General features: G+C 47.4%; 19 non-coding genes and 1 pseudogene across 19 annotated transcripts; all 20 read left to right on the top strand.

Annotated features, from left to right (window-relative positions):
* Positions 1-9: 9 nt before the first annotated feature.
* LOC145285160 (U2 spliceosomal RNA) lies at positions 10-208 on the top strand. The gene has a single exon (XR_013868971.1). It is a non-coding gene; the product is annotated as a U2 spliceosomal RNA (small nuclear RNA).
* Positions 209-773: 565 nt separating this feature from the next.
* On the top strand, positions 774-972 carry LOC145285159 (U2 spliceosomal RNA). Its single transcript, XR_013868970.1, has one exon. It is a non-coding gene; the product is annotated as a U2 spliceosomal RNA (small nuclear RNA).
* Positions 973-1,537: 565 nt separating this feature from the next.
* On the top strand, positions 1,538-1,736 carry LOC145285158 (U2 spliceosomal RNA). Its single transcript, XR_013868969.1, has one exon. It is a non-coding gene; the product is annotated as a U2 spliceosomal RNA (small nuclear RNA).
* A 565-nt stretch (positions 1,737-2,301) lies between these two features.
* On the top strand, positions 2,302-2,500 carry LOC145285157 (U2 spliceosomal RNA). Its single transcript, XR_013868968.1, has one exon. It is a non-coding gene; the product is annotated as a U2 spliceosomal RNA (small nuclear RNA).
* Positions 2,501-3,064: 564 nt separating this feature from the next.
* LOC145285156 (U2 spliceosomal RNA) lies at positions 3,065-3,263 on the top strand. The gene has a single exon (XR_013868967.1). It is a non-coding gene; the product is annotated as a U2 spliceosomal RNA (small nuclear RNA).
* A 564-nt stretch (positions 3,264-3,827) lies between these two features.
* Positions 3,828-4,026, top strand: LOC145285155 (U2 spliceosomal RNA). The gene has a single exon (XR_013868966.1). It is a non-coding gene; the product is annotated as a U2 spliceosomal RNA (small nuclear RNA).
* Positions 4,027-4,590: 564 nt separating this feature from the next.
* On the top strand, positions 4,591-4,789 carry LOC145285154 (U2 spliceosomal RNA). Its single transcript, XR_013868965.1, has one exon. It is a non-coding gene; the product is annotated as a U2 spliceosomal RNA (small nuclear RNA).
* A 565-nt stretch (positions 4,790-5,354) lies between these two features.
* Positions 5,355-5,553, top strand: LOC145285153 (U2 spliceosomal RNA). Its single transcript, XR_013868964.1, has one exon. It is a non-coding gene; the product is annotated as a U2 spliceosomal RNA (small nuclear RNA).
* Positions 5,554-6,118: 565 nt separating this feature from the next.
* Positions 6,119-6,317, top strand: LOC145285151 (U2 spliceosomal RNA). The gene has a single exon (XR_013868963.1). It is a non-coding gene; the product is annotated as a U2 spliceosomal RNA (small nuclear RNA).
* A 565-nt stretch (positions 6,318-6,882) lies between these two features.
* Positions 6,883-7,081, top strand: LOC145285150 (U2 spliceosomal RNA). Its single transcript, XR_013868962.1, has one exon. It is a non-coding gene; the product is annotated as a U2 spliceosomal RNA (small nuclear RNA).
* Positions 7,082-7,646: 565 nt separating this feature from the next.
* On the top strand, positions 7,647-7,845 carry LOC145285149 (U2 spliceosomal RNA). Its single transcript, XR_013868961.1, has one exon. It is a non-coding gene; the product is annotated as a U2 spliceosomal RNA (small nuclear RNA).
* A 565-nt stretch (positions 7,846-8,410) lies between these two features.
* LOC145285148 (U2 spliceosomal RNA) lies at positions 8,411-8,609 on the top strand. The gene has a single exon (XR_013868960.1). It is a non-coding gene; the product is annotated as a U2 spliceosomal RNA (small nuclear RNA).
* A 565-nt stretch (positions 8,610-9,174) lies between these two features.
* On the top strand, positions 9,175-9,373 carry LOC145285147 (U2 spliceosomal RNA). Its single transcript, XR_013868959.1, has one exon. It is a non-coding gene; the product is annotated as a U2 spliceosomal RNA (small nuclear RNA).
* A 565-nt stretch (positions 9,374-9,938) lies between these two features.
* LOC145285146 (U2 spliceosomal RNA) lies at positions 9,939-10,137 on the top strand. The gene has a single exon (XR_013868958.1). It is a non-coding gene; the product is annotated as a U2 spliceosomal RNA (small nuclear RNA).
* Positions 10,138-10,701: 564 nt separating this feature from the next.
* LOC145285145 (U2 spliceosomal RNA) lies at positions 10,702-10,900 on the top strand. The gene has a single exon (XR_013868957.1). It is a non-coding gene; the product is annotated as a U2 spliceosomal RNA (small nuclear RNA).
* A 565-nt stretch (positions 10,901-11,465) lies between these two features.
* On the top strand, positions 11,466-11,664 carry LOC145285144 (U2 spliceosomal RNA). Its single transcript, XR_013868956.1, has one exon. It is a non-coding gene; the product is annotated as a U2 spliceosomal RNA (small nuclear RNA).
* Positions 11,665-12,229: 565 nt separating this feature from the next.
* On the top strand, positions 12,230-12,428 carry LOC145285143 (U2 spliceosomal RNA). The gene has a single exon (XR_013868955.1). It is a non-coding gene; the product is annotated as a U2 spliceosomal RNA (small nuclear RNA).
* Positions 12,429-12,993: 565 nt separating this feature from the next.
* On the top strand, positions 12,994-13,192 carry LOC145285142 (U2 spliceosomal RNA). Its single transcript, XR_013868954.1, has one exon. It is a non-coding gene; the product is annotated as a U2 spliceosomal RNA (small nuclear RNA).
* A 565-nt stretch (positions 13,193-13,757) lies between these two features.
* LOC145285140 (U2 spliceosomal RNA) lies at positions 13,758-13,956 on the top strand. The gene has a single exon (XR_013868953.1). It is a non-coding gene; the product is annotated as a U2 spliceosomal RNA (small nuclear RNA).
* Positions 13,957-14,521: 565 nt separating this feature from the next.
* Positions 14,522-14,673, top strand: LOC145285259 (U2 spliceosomal RNA; annotated as a pseudogene).
* The last annotated feature ends 1,567 nt before the right edge of the window (positions 14,674-16,240 follow it).

Raw genomic sequence — 16,240 nt, 5'->3', positions numbered from 1 at the left:
AGGGGCCGCATCGCTTCTCGGCCTTTTGGCTAAGATCAAAGTGTAGTATCTGTTCTTATCAGCTTAATATCTGATAGGTCCCTCGCATGGAGGGATCACGATATTAAACTGATTTTTGGACCACGGTCAAGGGTTAGGAGCTTGCTCCCCCTTCTCCACGGGTTGGCCTGGTATTGCACTGCCTCCAGGAGTTTACAGCCCCGGTTTCTGACCCAGCGCCAGCTTGGGGACGAATCCAAAAAACGAAAACCCAAAAACAGACTTTAGCTTTATTTTTCATTTTTTTTTTTTTTGTTTTTCTTTCTTCTTGGGTTTGTTTGGTTTTGTTTTGTTGTGGGTTTTTCATTGCTAATTAAGCAATTAATTGCTTCATTTTAATTGCCCCCCAAAAAAACGAACGCCCCTTAAATTAAACAGACTTTAGTTTTCTTTCTTGTTTTGTTGGGGTTTATCTGTTTGTTTTTGTTATTGTTTTTGTTTTTGTTTTGTTTTTCCCCCTGTGCTAATGCATTCATTAAGCAATTAGTTGCTTCATTTCATTTGCCTCGTTGCCTGGGATGGTTAATTAGCTTGCGGGCCCTTTTTTTCGCTTTCATCCTGATTTACTCGCTTGGGGGCTCGCCCCTGCTGCTGGAGGACGACTCCACTTGGCCGCGCACCTGTCCGACTGTTCCACCTCGCTGCTGGGGGGTGCCTAGCAGCCCAGGAAGCACTGCCCGACGACGGTGGCCCCAGTTGAGGGTCGTCTGGCGACCGCGGCCCCTAGGGGCCGCATCGCTTCTCGGCCTTTTGGCTAAGATCAAAGTGTAGTATCTGTTCTTATCAGCTTAATATCTGATAGGTCCCTCGCATGGAGGGATCACGATATTAAACTGATTTTTGGACCACGGTCAAGGGTTAGGAGCTTGCTCCCCCTTCTCCACGGGTTGGCCTGGTATTGCACTGCCTCCAGGAGTTTACAGCCCCGGTTTCTGACCCAGCGCCAGCTTGGGGACGAATCCAAAAAACGAAAACCCAAAAACAGACTTTAGCTTTATTTTTCATTTTTTTTTTTTTTTGTTTTTCTTTCTTCTTGGGTTTGTTTGGTTTTGTTTTGTTGTGGGTTTTTCATTGCTAATTAAGCAATTAATTGCTTCATTTTAATTGCCCCCCAAAAAACGAACGCCCCTTAAATTAAACAGACTTTAGTTTTCTTTCTTGTTTTGTTGGGGTTTATCTGTTTGTTTTTGTTATTGTTTTTGTTTTTGTTTTGTTTTTCCCCCTGTGCTAATGCATTCATTAAGCAATTAGTTGCTTCATTTCATTTGCCTCGTTGCCTGGGATGGTTAATTAGCTTGCGGGCCCTTTTTTTCGCTTTCATCCTGATTTACTCGCTTGGGGGCTCGCCCCTGCTGCTGGAGGACGACTCCACTTGGCCGCGCACCTGTCCGACTGTTCCACCTCGCTGCTGGGGGGTGCCTAGCAGCCCAGGAAGCACTGCCCGACGACGGTGGCCCCAGTTGAGGGTCGTCTGGCGACCGCGGCCCCTAGGGGCCGCATCGCTTCTCGGCCTTTTGGCTAAGATCAAAGTGTAGTATCTGTTCTTATCAGCTTAATATCTGATAGGTCCCTCGCATGGAGGGATCACGATATTAAACTGATTTTTGGACCACGGTCAAGGGTTAGGAGCTTGCTCCCCCTTCTCCACGGGTTGGCCTGGTATTGCACTGCCTCCAGGAGTTTACAGCCCCGGTTTCTGACCCAGCGCCAGCTTGGGGACGAATCCAAAAAACGAAAACCCAAAAACAGACTTTAGCTTTATTTTTCATTTTTTTTTTTTTTTGTTTTTCTTTCTTCTTGGGTTTGTTTGGTTTTGTTTTGTTGTGGGTTTTTCATTGCTAATTAAGCAATTAATTGCTTCATTTTAATTGCCCCCCAAAAAACGAACGCCCCTTAAATTAAACAGACTTTAGTTTTCTTTCTTGTTTTGTTGGGGTTTATCTGTTTGTTTTTGTTATTGTTTTTGTTTTTGTTTTGTTTTTCCCCCTGTGCTAATGCATTCATTAAGCAATTAGTTGCTTCATTTCATTTGCCTCGTTGCCTGGGATGGTTAATTAGCTTGCGGGCCCTTTTTTTCGCTTTCATCCTGATTTACTCGCTTGGGGGCTCGCCCCTGCTGCTGGAGGACGACTCCACTTGGCCGCGCACCTGTCCGACTGTTCCACCTCGCTGCTGGGGGGTGCCTAGCAGCCCAGGAAGCACTGCCCGACGACGGTGGCCCCAGTTGAGGGTCGTCTGGCGACCGCGGCCCCTAGGGGCCGCATCGCTTCTCGGCCTTTTGGCTAAGATCAAAGTGTAGTATCTGTTCTTATCAGCTTAATATCTGATAGGTCCCTCGCATGGAGGGATCACGATATTAAACTGATTTTTGGACCACGGTCAAGGGTTAGGAGCTTGCTCCCCCTTCTCCACGGGTTGGCCTGGTATTGCACTGCCTCCAGGAGTTTACAGCCCCGGTTTCTGACCCAGCGCCAGCTTGGGGACGAATCCAAAAAACGAAAACCCAAAAACAGACTTTAGCTTTATTTTTCATTTTTTTTTTTTTTGTTTTTCTTTCTTCTTGGGTTTGTTTGGTTTTGTTTTGTTGTGGGTTTTTCATTGCTAATTAAGCAATTAATTGCTTCATTTTAATTGCCCCCCAAAAAACGAACGCCCCTTAAATTAAACAGACTTTAGTTTTCTTTCTTGTTTTGTTGGGGTTTATCTGTTTGTTTTTGTTATTGTTTTTGTTTTTGTTTTGTTTTTCCCCCTGTGCTAATGCATTCATTAAGCAATTAGTTGCTTCATTTCATTTGCCTCGTTGCCTGGGATGGTTAATTAGCTTGCGGGCCCTTTTTTTCGCTTTCATCCTGATTTACTCGCTTGGGGGCTCGCCCCTGCTGCTGGAGGACGACTCCACTTGGCCGCGCACCTGTCCGACTGTTCCACCTCGCTGCTGGGGGGTGCCTAGCAGCCCAGGAAGCACTGCCCGACGACGGTGGCCCCAGTTGAGGGTCGTCTGGCGACCGCGGCCCCTAGGGGCCGCATCGCTTCTCGGCCTTTTGGCTAAGATCAAAGTGTAGTATCTGTTCTTATCAGCTTAATATCTGATAGGTCCCTCGCATGGAGGGATCACGATATTAAACTGATTTTTGGACCACGGTCAAGGGTTAGGAGCTTGCTCCCCCTTCTCCACGGGTTGGCCTGGTATTGCACTGCCTCCAGGAGTTTACAGCCCCGGTTTCTGACCCAGCGCCAGCTTGGGGACGAATCCAAAAAACGAAAACCCAAAAACAGACTTTAGCTTTATTTTTCATTTTTTTTTTTTTTGTTTTTCTTTCTTCTTGGGTTTGTTTGGTTTTGTTTTGTTGTGGGTTTTTCATTGCTAATTAAGCAATTAATTGCTTCATTTTAATTGCCCCCCAAAAAACGAACGCCCCTTAAATTAAACAGACTTTAGTTTTCTTTCTTGTTTTGTTGGGGTTTATCTGTTTGTTTTTGTTATTGTTTTTGTTTTTGTTTTGTTTTTCCCCCTGTGCTAATGCATTCATTAAGCAATTAGTTGCTTCATTTCATTTGCCTCGTTGCCTGGGATGGTTAATTAGCTTGCGGGCCCTTTTTTTCGCTTTCATCCTGATTTACTCGCTTGGGGGCTCGCCCCTGCTGCTGGAGGACGACTCCACTTGGCCGCGCACCTGTCCGACTGTTCCACCTCGCTGCTGGGGGGTGCCTAGCAGCCCAGGAAGCACTGCCCGACGACGGTGGCCCCAGTTGAGGGTCGTCTGGCGACCGCGGCCCCTAGGGGCCGCATCGCTTCTCGGCCTTTTGGCTAAGATCAAAGTGTAGTATCTGTTCTTATCAGCTTAATATCTGATAGGTCCCTCGCATGGAGGGATCACGATATTAAACTGATTTTTGGACCACGGTCAAGGGTTAGGAGCTTGCTCCCCCTTCTCCACGGGTTGGCCTGGTATTGCACTGCCTCCAGGAGTTTACAGCCCCGGTTTCTGACCCAGCGCCAGCTTGGGGACGAATCCAAAAAACGAAAACCCAAAAACAGACTTTAGCTTTATTTTTCATTTTTTTTTTTTTTGTTTTTCTTTCTTCTTGGGTTTGTTTGGTTTTGTTTTGTTGTGGGTTTTTCATTGCTAATTAAGCAATTAATTGCTTCATTTTAATTGCCCCCCAAAAAACGAACGCCCCTTAAATTAAACAGACTTTAGTTTTCTTTCTTGTTTTGTTGGGGTTTATCTGTTTGTTTTTGTTATTGTTTTTGTTTTTGTTTTGTTTTTCCCCCTGTGCTAATGCATTCATTAAGCAATTAGTTGCTTCATTTCATTTGCCTCGTTGCCTGGGATGGTTAATTAGCTTGCGGGCCCTTTTTTTCGCTTTCATCCTGATTTACTCGCTTGGGGGCTCGCCCCTGCTGCTGGAGGACGACTCCACTTGGCCGCGCACCTGTCCGACTGTTCCACCTCGCTGCTGGGGGGTGCCTAGCAGCCCAGGAAGCACTGCCCGACGACGGTGGCCCCAGTTGAGGGTCGTCTGGCGACCGCGGCCCCTAGGGGCCGCATCGCTTCTCGGCCTTTTGGCTAAGATCAAAGTGTAGTATCTGTTCTTATCAGCTTAATATCTGATAGGTCCCTCGCATGGAGGGATCACGATATTAAACTGATTTTTGGACCACGGTCAAGGGTTAGGAGCTTGCTCCCCCTTCTCCACGGGTTGGCCTGGTATTGCACTGCCTCCAGGAGTTTACAGCCCCGGTTTCTGACCCAGCGCCAGCTTGGGGACGAATCCAAAAAACGAAAACCCAAAAACAGACTTTAGCTTTATTTTTCATTTTTTTTTTTTTTTGTTTTTCTTTCTTCTTGGGTTTGTTTGGTTTTGTTTTGTTGTGGGTTTTTCATTGCTAATTAAGCAATTAATTGCTTCATTTTAATTGCCCCCCAAAAAACGAACGCCCCTTAAATTAAACAGACTTTAGTTTTCTTTCTTGTTTTGTTGGGGTTTATCTGTTTGTTTTTGTTATTGTTTTTGTTTTTGTTTTGTTTTTCCCCCTGTGCTAATGCATTCATTAAGCAATTAGTTGCTTCATTTCATTTGCCTCGTTGCCTGGGATGGTTAATTAGCTTGCGGGCCCTTTTTTTCGCTTTCATCCTGATTTACTCGCTTGGGGGCTCGCCCCTGCTGCTGGAGGACGACTCCACTTGGCCGCGCACCTGTCCGACTGTTCCACCTCGCTGCTGGGGGGTGCCTAGCAGCCCAGGAAGCACTGCCCGACGACGGTGGCCCCAGTTGAGGGTCGTCTGGCGACCGCGGCCCCTAGGGGCCGCATCGCTTCTCGGCCTTTTGGCTAAGATCAAAGTGTAGTATCTGTTCTTATCAGCTTAATATCTGATAGGTCCCTCGCATGGAGGGATCACGATATTAAACTGATTTTTGGACCACGGTCAAGGGTTAGGAGCTTGCTCCCCCTTCTCCACGGGTTGGCCTGGTATTGCACTGCCTCCAGGAGTTTACAGCCCCGGTTTCTGACCCAGCGCCAGCTTGGGGACGAATCCAAAAAACGAAAACCCAAAAACAGACTTTAGCTTTATTTTTCATTTTTTTTTTTTTTTGTTTTTCTTTCTTCTTGGGTTTGTTTGGTTTTGTTTTGTTGTGGGTTTTTCATTGCTAATTAAGCAATTAATTGCTTCATTTTAATTGCCCCCCAAAAAACGAACGCCCCTTAAATTAAACAGACTTTAGTTTTCTTTCTTGTTTTGTTGGGGTTTATCTGTTTGTTTTTGTTATTGTTTTTGTTTTTGTTTTGTTTTTCCCCCTGTGCTAATGCATTCATTAAGCAATTAGTTGCTTCATTTCATTTGCCTCGTTGCCTGGGATGGTTAATTAGCTTGCGGGCCCTTTTTTTCGCTTTCATCCTGATTTACTCGCTTGGGGGCTCGCCCCTGCTGCTGGAGGACGACTCCACTTGGCCGCGCACCTGTCCGACTGTTCCACCTCGCTGCTGGGGGGTGCCTAGCAGCCCAGGAAGCACTGCCCGACGACGGTGGCCCCAGTTGAGGGTCGTCTGGCGACCGCGGCCCCTAGGGGCCGCATCGCTTCTCGGCCTTTTGGCTAAGATCAAAGTGTAGTATCTGTTCTTATCAGCTTAATATCTGATAGGTCCCTCGCATGGAGGGATCACGATATTAAACTGATTTTTGGACCACGGTCAAGGGTTAGGAGCTTGCTCCCCCTTCTCCACGGGTTGGCCTGGTATTGCACTGCCTCCAGGAGTTTACAGCCCCGGTTTCTGACCCAGCGCCAGCTTGGGGACGAATCCAAAAAACGAAAACCCAAAAACAGACTTTAGCTTTATTTTTCATTTTTTTTTTTTTTTGTTTTTCTTTCTTCTTGGGTTTGTTTGGTTTTGTTTTGTTGTGGGTTTTTCATTGCTAATTAAGCAATTAATTGCTTCATTTTAATTGCCCCCCAAAAAACGAACGCCCCTTAAATTAAACAGACTTTAGTTTTCTTTCTTGTTTTGTTGGGGTTTATCTGTTTGTTTTTGTTATTGTTTTTGTTTTTGTTTTGTTTTTCCCCCTGTGCTAATGCATTCATTAAGCAATTAGTTGCTTCATTTCATTTGCCTCGTTGCCTGGGATGGTTAATTAGCTTGCGGGCCCTTTTTTTCGCTTTCATCCTGATTTACTCGCTTGGGGGCTCGCCCCTGCTGCTGGAGGACGACTCCACTTGGCCGCGCACCTGTCCGACTGTTCCACCTCGCTGCTGGGGGGTGCCTAGCAGCCCAGGAAGCACTGCCCGACGACGGTGGCCCCAGTTGAGGGTCGTCTGGCGACCGCGGCCCCTAGGGGCCGCATCGCTTCTCGGCCTTTTGGCTAAGATCAAAGTGTAGTATCTGTTCTTATCAGCTTAATATCTGATAGGTCCCTCGCATGGAGGGATCACGATATTAAACTGATTTTTGGACCACGGTCAAGGGTTAGGAGCTTGCTCCCCCTTCTCCACGGGTTGGCCTGGTATTGCACTGCCTCCAGGAGTTTACAGCCCCGGTTTCTGACCCAGCGCCAGCTTGGGGACGAATCCAAAAAACGAAAACCCAAAAACAGACTTTAGCTTTATTTTTCATTTTTTTTTTTTTTTGTTTTTCTTTCTTCTTGGGTTTGTTTGGTTTTGTTTTGTTGTGGGTTTTTCATTGCTAATTAAGCAATTAATTGCTTCATTTTAATTGCCCCCCAAAAAACGAACGCCCCTTAAATTAAACAGACTTTAGTTTTCTTTCTTGTTTTGTTGGGGTTTATCTGTTTGTTTTTGTTATTGTTTTTGTTTTTGTTTTGTTTTTCCCCCTGTGCTAATGCATTCATTAAGCAATTAGTTGCTTCATTTCATTTGCCTCGTTGCCTGGGATGGTTAATTAGCTTGCGGGCCCTTTTTTTCGCTTTCATCCTGATTTACTCGCTTGGGGGCTCGCCCCTGCTGCTGGAGGACGACTCCACTTGGCCGCGCACCTGTCCGACTGTTCCACCTCGCTGCTGGGGGGTGCCTAGCAGCCCAGGAAGCACTGCCCGACGACGGTGGCCCCAGTTGAGGGTCGTCTGGCGACCGCGGCCCCTAGGGGCCGCATCGCTTCTCGGCCTTTTGGCTAAGATCAAAGTGTAGTATCTGTTCTTATCAGCTTAATATCTGATAGGTCCCTCGCATGGAGGGATCACGATATTAAACTGATTTTTGGACCACGGTCAAGGGTTAGGAGCTTGCTCCCCCTTCTCCACGGGTTGGCCTGGTATTGCACTGCCTCCAGGAGTTTACAGCCCCGGTTTCTGACCCAGCGCCAGCTTGGGGACGAATCCAAAAAACGAAAACCCAAAAACAGACTTTAGCTTTATTTTTCATTTTTTTTTTTTTTTGTTTTTCTTTCTTCTTGGGTTTGTTTGGTTTTGTTTTGTTGTGGGTTTTTCATTGCTAATTAAGCAATTAATTGCTTCATTTTAATTGCCCCCCAAAAAACGAACGCCCCTTAAATTAAACAGACTTTAGTTTTCTTTCTTGTTTTGTTGGGGTTTATCTGTTTGTTTTTGTTATTGTTTTTGTTTTTGTTTTGTTTTTCCCCCTGTGCTAATGCATTCATTAAGCAATTAGTTGCTTCATTTCATTTGCCTCGTTGCCTGGGATGGTTAATTAGCTTGCGGGCCCTTTTTTTCGCTTTCATCCTGATTTACTCGCTTGGGGGCTCGCCCCTGCTGCTGGAGGACGACTCCACTTGGCCGCGCACCTGTCCGACTGTTCCACCTCGCTGCTGGGGGGTGCCTAGCAGCCCAGGAAGCACTGCCCGACGACGGTGGCCCCAGTTGAGGGTCGTCTGGCGACCGCGGCCCCTAGGGGCCGCATCGCTTCTCGGCCTTTTGGCTAAGATCAAAGTGTAGTATCTGTTCTTATCAGCTTAATATCTGATAGGTCCCTCGCATGGAGGGATCACGATATTAAACTGATTTTTGGACCACGGTCAAGGGTTAGGAGCTTGCTCCCCCTTCTCCACGGGTTGGCCTGGTATTGCACTGCCTCCAGGAGTTTACAGCCCCGGTTTCTGACCCAGCGCCAGCTTGGGGACGAATCCAAAAAACGAAAACCCAAAAACAGACTTTAGCTTTATTTTTCATTTTTTTTTTTTTTTGTTTTTCTTTCTTCTTGGGTTTGTTTGGTTTTGTTTTGTTGTGGGTTTTTCATTGCTAATTAAGCAATTAATTGCTTCATTTTAATTGCCCCCCAAAAAACGAACGCCCCTTAAATTAAACAGACTTTAGTTTTCTTTCTTGTTTTGTTGGGGTTTATCTGTTTGTTTTTGTTATTGTTTTTGTTTTTGTTTTGTTTTTCCCCCTGTGCTAATGCATTCATTAAGCAATTAGTTGCTTCATTTCATTTGCCTCGTTGCCTGGGATGGTTAATTAGCTTGCGGGCCCTTTTTTTCGCTTTCATCCTGATTTACTCGCTTGGGGGCTCGCCCCTGCTGCTGGAGGACGACTCCACTTGGCCGCGCACCTGTCCGACTGTTCCACCTCGCTGCTGGGGGGTGCCTAGCAGCCCAGGAAGCACTGCCCGACGACGGTGGCCCCAGTTGAGGGTCGTCTGGCGACCGCGGCCCCTAGGGGCCGCATCGCTTCTCGGCCTTTTGGCTAAGATCAAAGTGTAGTATCTGTTCTTATCAGCTTAATATCTGATAGGTCCCTCGCATGGAGGGATCACGATATTAAACTGATTTTTGGACCACGGTCAAGGGTTAGGAGCTTGCTCCCCCTTCTCCACGGGTTGGCCTGGTATTGCACTGCCTCCAGGAGTTTACAGCCCCGGTTTCTGACCCAGCGCCAGCTTGGGGACGAATCCAAAAAACGAAAACCCAAAAACAGACTTTAGCTTTATTTTTCATTTTTTTTTTTTTTTGTTTTTCTTTCTTCTTGGGTTTGTTTGGTTTTGTTTTGTTGTGGGTTTTTCATTGCTAATTAAGCAATTAATTGCTTCATTTTAATTGCCCCCCAAAAAACGAACGCCCCTTAAATTAAACAGACTTTAGTTTTCTTTCTTGTTTTGTTGGGGTTTATCTGTTTGTTTTTGTTATTGTTTTTGTTTTTGTTTTGTTTTTCCCCCTGTGCTAATGCATTCATTAAGCAATTAGTTGCTTCATTTCATTTGCCTCGTTGCCTGGGATGGTTAATTAGCTTGCGGGCCCTTTTTTTCGCTTTCATCCTGATTTACTCGCTTGGGGGCTCGCCCCTGCTGCTGGAGGACGACTCCACTTGGCCGCGCACCTGTCCGACTGTTCCACCTCGCTGCTGGGGGGTGCCTAGCAGCCCAGGAAGCACTGCCCGACGACGGTGGCCCCAGTTGAGGGTCGTCTGGCGACCGCGGCCCCTAGGGGCCGCATCGCTTCTCGGCCTTTTGGCTAAGATCAAAGTGTAGTATCTGTTCTTATCAGCTTAATATCTGATAGGTCCCTCGCATGGAGGGATCACGATATTAAACTGATTTTTGGACCACGGTCAAGGGTTAGGAGCTTGCTCCCCCTTCTCCACGGGTTGGCCTGGTATTGCACTGCCTCCAGGAGTTTACAGCCCCGGTTTCTGACCCAGCGCCAGCTTGGGGACGAATCCAAAAAACGAAAACCCAAAAACAGACTTTAGCTTTATTTTTCATTTTTTTTTTTTTTGTTTTTCTTTCTTCTTGGGTTTGTTTGGTTTTGTTTTGTTGTGGGTTTTTCATTGCTAATTAAGCAATTAATTGCTTCATTTTAATTGCCCCCCAAAAAACGAACGCCCCTTAAATTAAACAGACTTTAGTTTTCTTTCTTGTTTTGTTGGGGTTTATCTGTTTGTTTTTGTTATTGTTTTTGTTTTTGTTTTGTTTTTCCCCCTGTGCTAATGCATTCATTAAGCAATTAGTTGCTTCATTTCATTTGCCTCGTTGCCTGGGATGGTTAATTAGCTTGCGGGCCCTTTTTTTCGCTTTCATCCTGATTTACTCGCTTGGGGGCTCGCCCCTGCTGCTGGAGGACGACTCCACTTGGCCGCGCACCTGTCCGACTGTTCCACCTCGCTGCTGGGGGGTGCCTAGCAGCCCAGGAAGCACTGCCCGACGACGGTGGCCCCAGTTGAGGGTCGTCTGGCGACCGCGGCCCCTAGGGGCCGCATCGCTTCTCGGCCTTTTGGCTAAGATCAAAGTGTAGTATCTGTTCTTATCAGCTTAATATCTGATAGGTCCCTCGCATGGAGGGATCACGATATTAAACTGATTTTTGGACCACGGTCAAGGGTTAGGAGCTTGCTCCCCCTTCTCCACGGGTTGGCCTGGTATTGCACTGCCTCCAGGAGTTTACAGCCCCGGTTTCTGACCCAGCGCCAGCTTGGGGACGAATCCAAAAAACGAAAACCCAAAAACAGACTTTAGCTTTATTTTTCATTTTTTTTTTTTTTTGTTTTTCTTTCTTCTTGGGTTTGTTTGGTTTTGTTTTGTTGTGGGTTTTTCATTGCTAATTAAGCAATTAATTGCTTCATTTTAATTGCCCCCCAAAAAACGAACGCCCCTTAAATTAAACAGACTTTAGTTTTCTTTCTTGTTTTGTTGGGGTTTATCTGTTTGTTTTTGTTATTGTTTTTGTTTTTGTTTTGTTTTTCCCCCTGTGCTAATGCATTCATTAAGCAATTAGTTGCTTCATTTCATTTGCCTCGTTGCCTGGGATGGTTAATTAGCTTGCGGGCCCTTTTTTTCGCTTTCATCCTGATTTACTCGCTTGGGGGCTCGCCCCTGCTGCTGGAGGACGACTCCACTTGGCCGCGCACCTGTCCGACTGTTCCACCTCGCTGCTGGGGGGTGCCTAGCAGCCCAGGAAGCACTGCCCGACGACGGTGGCCCCAGTTGAGGGTCGTCTGGCGACCGCGGCCCCTAGGGGCCGCATCGCTTCTCGGCCTTTTGGCTAAGATCAAAGTGTAGTATCTGTTCTTATCAGCTTAATATCTGATAGGTCCCTCGCATGGAGGGATCACGATATTAAACTGATTTTTGGACCACGGTCAAGGGTTAGGAGCTTGCTCCCCCTTCTCCACGGGTTGGCCTGGTATTGCACTGCCTCCAGGAGTTTACAGCCCCGGTTTCTGACCCAGCGCCAGCTTGGGGACGAATCCAAAAAACGAAAACCCAAAAACAGACTTTAGCTTTATTTTTCATTTTTTTTTTTTTTTGTTTTTCTTTCTTCTTGGGTTTGTTTGGTTTTGTTTTGTTGTGGGTTTTTCATTGCTAATTAAGCAATTAATTGCTTCATTTTAATTGCCCCCCAAAAAACGAACGCCCCTTAAATTAAACAGACTTTAGTTTTCTTTCTTGTTTTGTTGGGGTTTATCTGTTTGTTTTTGTTATTGTTTTTGTTTTTGTTTTGTTTTTCCCCCTGTGCTAATGCATTCATTAAGCAATTAGTTGCTTCATTTCATTTGCCTCGTTGCCTGGGATGGTTAATTAGCTTGCGGGCCCTTTTTTTCGCTTTCATCCTGATTTACTCGCTTGGGGGCTCGCCCCTGCTGCTGGAGGACGACTCCACTTGGCCGCGCACCTGTCCGACTGTTCCACCTCGCTGCTGGGGGGTGCCTAGCAGCCCAGGAAGCACTGCCCGACGACGGTGGCCCCAGTTGAGGGTCGTCTGGCGACCGCGGCCCCTAGGGGCCGCATCGCTTCTCGGCCTTTTGGCTAAGATCAAAGTGTAGTATCTGTTCTTATCAGCTTAATATCTGATAGGTCCCTCGCATGGAGGGATCACGATATTAAACTGATTTTTGGACCACGGTCAAGGGTTAGGAGCTTGCTCCCCCTTCTCCACGGGTTGGCCTGGTATTGCACTGCCTCCAGGAGTTTACAGCCCCGGTTTCTGACCCAGCGCCAGCTTGGGGACGAATCCAAAAAACGAAAACCCAAAAACAGACTTTAGCTTTATTTTTCATTTTTTTTTTTTTTTGTTTTTCTTTCTTCTTGGGTTTGTTTGGTTTTGTTTTGTTGTGGGTTTTTCATTGCTAATTAAGCAATTAATTGCTTCATTTTAATTGCCCCCCAAAAAACGAACGCCCCTTAAATTAAACAGACTTTAGTTTTCTTTCTTGTTTTGTTGGGGTTTATCTGTTTGTTTTTGTTATTGTTTTTGTTTTTGTTTTGTTTTTCCCCCTGTGCTAATGCATTCATTAAGCAATTAGTTGCTTCATTTCATTTGCCTCGTTGCCTGGGATGGTTAATTAGCTTGCGGGCCCTTTTTTTCGCTTTCATCCTGATTTACTCGCTTGGGGGCTCGCCCCTGCTGCTGGAGGACGACTCCACTTGGCCGCGCACCTGTCCGACTGTTCCACCTCGCTGCTGGGGGGTGCCTAGCAGCCCAGGAAGCACTGCCCGACGACGGTGGCCCCAGTTGAGGGTCGTCTGGCGACCGCGGCCCCTAGGGGCCGCATCGCTTCTCGGCCTTTTGGCTAAGATCAAAGTGTAGTATCTGTTCTTATCAGCTTAATATCTGATAGGTCCCTCGCATGGAGGGATCACGATATTAAACTGATTTTTGGACCACGGTCAAGGGTTAGGAGCTTGCTCCCCCTTCTCCACGGGTTGGCCTGGTATTGCACTGCCTCCAGGAGTTTACAGCCCCGGTTTCTGACCCAGCGCCAGCTTGGGGACGAATCCAAAAAACGAAAACCCAAAAACAGACTTTAGCTTTATTTTTCATTTTTTTTTTTTTTTGTTTTTCTTTCTTCTTGGGTTTGTTTGGTTTTGTTTTGTTGTGGGTTTTTCATTGCTAATTAAGCAATTAATTGCTTCATTTTAATTGCCCCCCAAAAAACGAACGCCCCTTAAATTAAACAGACTTTAGTTTTCTTTCTTGTTTTGTTGGGGTTTATCTGTTTGTTTTTGTTATTGTTTTTGTTTTTGTTTTGTTTTTCCCCCTGTGCTAATGCATTCATTAAGCAATTAGTTGCTTCATTTCATTTGCCTCGTTGCCTGGGATGGTTAATTAGCTTGCGGGCCCTTTTTTTCGCTTTCATCCTGATTTACTCGCTTGGGGGCTCGCCCCTGCTGCTGGAGGACGACTCCACTTGGCCGCGCACCTGTCCGACTGTTCCACCTCGCTGCTGGGGGGTGCCTAGCAGCCCAGGAAGCACTGCCCGACGACGGTGGCCCCAGTTGAGGGTCGTCTGGCGACCGCGGCCCCTAGGGGCCGCATCGCTTCTCGGCCTTTTGGCTAAGATCAAAGTGTAGTATCTGTTCTTATCAGCTTAATATCTGATAGGTCCCTCGCATGGAGGGATCACGATATTAAACTGATTTTTGGACCACGGTCAAGGGTTAGGAGCTTGCTCCCCCTTCTCCACGGGTTGGCCTGGTATTGCACTGCCTCCAGGAGTTTACAGCCCCGGTTTCTGACCCAGCGCCAGCTTGGGGACGAATCCAAAAAACGAAAACCCAAAAACAGACTTTAGCTTTATTTTTCATTTTTTTTTTTTTTTGTTTTTCTTTCTTCTTGGGTTTGTTTGGTTTTGTTTTGTTGTGGGTTTTTCATTGCTAATTAAGCAATTAATTGCTTCATTTTAATTGCCCCCCAAAAAACGAACGCCCCTTAAATTAAACAGACTTTAGTTTTCTTTCTTGTTTTGTTGGGGTTTATCTGTTTGTTTTTGTTATTGTTTTTGTTTTTGTTTTGTTTTTCCCCCTGTGCTAATGCATTCATTAAGCAATTAGTTGCTTCATTTCATTTGCCTCGTTGCCTGGGATGGTTAATTAGCTTGCGGGCCCTTTTTTTCGCTTTCATCCTGATTTACTCGCTTGGGGGCTCGCCCCTGCTGCTGGAGGACGACTCCACTTGGCCGCGCACCTGTCCGACTGTTCCACCTCGCTGCTGGGGGGTGCCTAGCAGCCCAGGAAGCACTGCCCGACGACGGTGGCCCCAGTTGAGGGTCGTCTGGCGACCGCGGCCCCTAGGGGCCGCATCGCTTCTCGGCCTTTTGGCTAAGATCAAAGTGTAGTATCTGTTCTCAGTGCGAAACTTTTGCTCTTCCGATTGTCCAAGAAGGGATCTGCCACCGGGCTTTTTAGCCAGGTTAAGGCATCTTTTTTACGTCTGCAAGGACCAGACCCCCTCCTTTGGGGAGTCAGGACCTTCAGCATAGTCTAAGGTTTTAGTCTTAAGTTTTAGTATTAAGTAGTTTTAAGGTTTTCTTCTTTTCTCCCTCTCTCTGGGAGGAATGTCTACTTCTCCCTCTTAATTAACTAGCGGCACTCTGACCCGCTAGTCTTTTGTCTTTCTTCGCTGCTCTCCCGTTGGATCGAGCAGACCGGGTCTCTTTGTCGCTTCCTGTTGGGGTTGTTTGTGGGAAGGGTTTTGGGGTTAATACCTCTTCGTTTTTGCCTTCTCTCTGGGCAAAGATGCCTTTCCCTCTCTCCTCTTAATTGCGACGCGGCACTCTGACCCGCTAGCCACCTCTGCGTCTATCTTCTCTGCTCTCCCCCCGCAAGGGGGGATCGAGCTGACTAACCCGACTCCCCCGCAAGGGGAGGTCAAAACTCTGTCTCTCTTCACCCCTGGCCACCCCCTCCATCCCTTTGTCCCCCATACTGTTTTATTTTTCCTCCCTCCCAGGCCGGGTCTGCGTAAGCGGCCAACTCCCCCACCACGATGCCAAGCAGGCGGGGTACCTCACCCCAAATGCGTGACATCGCTCCCCCTGAGAAATCCCCGGAAAAGGGAGTCAATTCCCGGCCCCGGGCTAGTGGAGAGATGAAGAGCAAGCTGGATGATGGTGCCAAGGTAGGGCCGCAGCCCGCGGCGACCTTGGATGGAAGCAGAGGGGTAGGGCCGCAGCCCGCGGCGACCCCCAGTGAAACTACCAAAAAGGAGCAGACGGCTCCCCACGAGGGCAACCGGAATACAAAAGCGGGCTCAAGTTGTCCAGTTGGAAAAAAGGAAGAGGGGCACGGACAAGTGACACCCCAGAGCCCAAAAGCAACGGTGGCAACACCAGCACAACGCCACTCCGCTCCCCAAAAGAGGGACTCCCCAACAACCGTAGGGGAAAAGGGAAAGAACAACCCCTCTAAGGATACTGAAGAAGAGCTGTTCAGTGAAACCATCTCCTCCTTACAGTCATTATTCGAGGAGGACATGGTGGATCCGTCACCCTCGAACACTCCCCAAGAGGGCAACGGCAGTAAACAAGCAGCCGAACATACAAGGCATATCTCGACCGGCAACAACACGTCGCATACGGAAGAGATATCGAAAGCAGAGGCCGCTACTAAAACTACGATGACCTCCCCAGAAGCGGAACGCCCTACATCGAAGGAGAAAGCGGCCCAACCACAGAAGAAGAGGACGGAGAAGGACCCGGAAAGTCGGGGGAGCCAGCACGCTTCATCAACTGCGGACTGGCCCACCCTGCCTGGAAAAGGTCAGACCCCCAACTCTATGACCAGTTCTTCCTCCACCAAGCAAAAAGCGCCTGTCACCGCTCCCTCAGCTCCTGGTCCATCGAACACACAACAAGGAGGAGTCGCAGCATGGGGACAGAAAGAAGAGGAGAAAATGACTCCTCAGGAATACCGTGACCTCTTCCTCTCGACATACAAAAGCGTCACGGAAGGAAACACGGTTCAGCCACTCCCAGGTCAGGTGGAAAGTCTAGAGAAGAGAGTGTTATCTCTAATCACC

Source organism: Euprymna scolopes, chromosome 9, assembly GCF_053919585.1.
Source record: "Euprymna scolopes isolate OS-2025 chromosome 9, ASM5391958v1, whole genome shotgun sequence".
NCBI classification, from domain to species: Eukaryota; Metazoa; Mollusca; class Cephalopoda; order Sepiida; family Sepiolidae; genus Euprymna; species Euprymna scolopes.
Note: the sequence above shows the minus strand (reverse complement) of the source record. Positions and strands in the feature narration are given on the sequence as shown.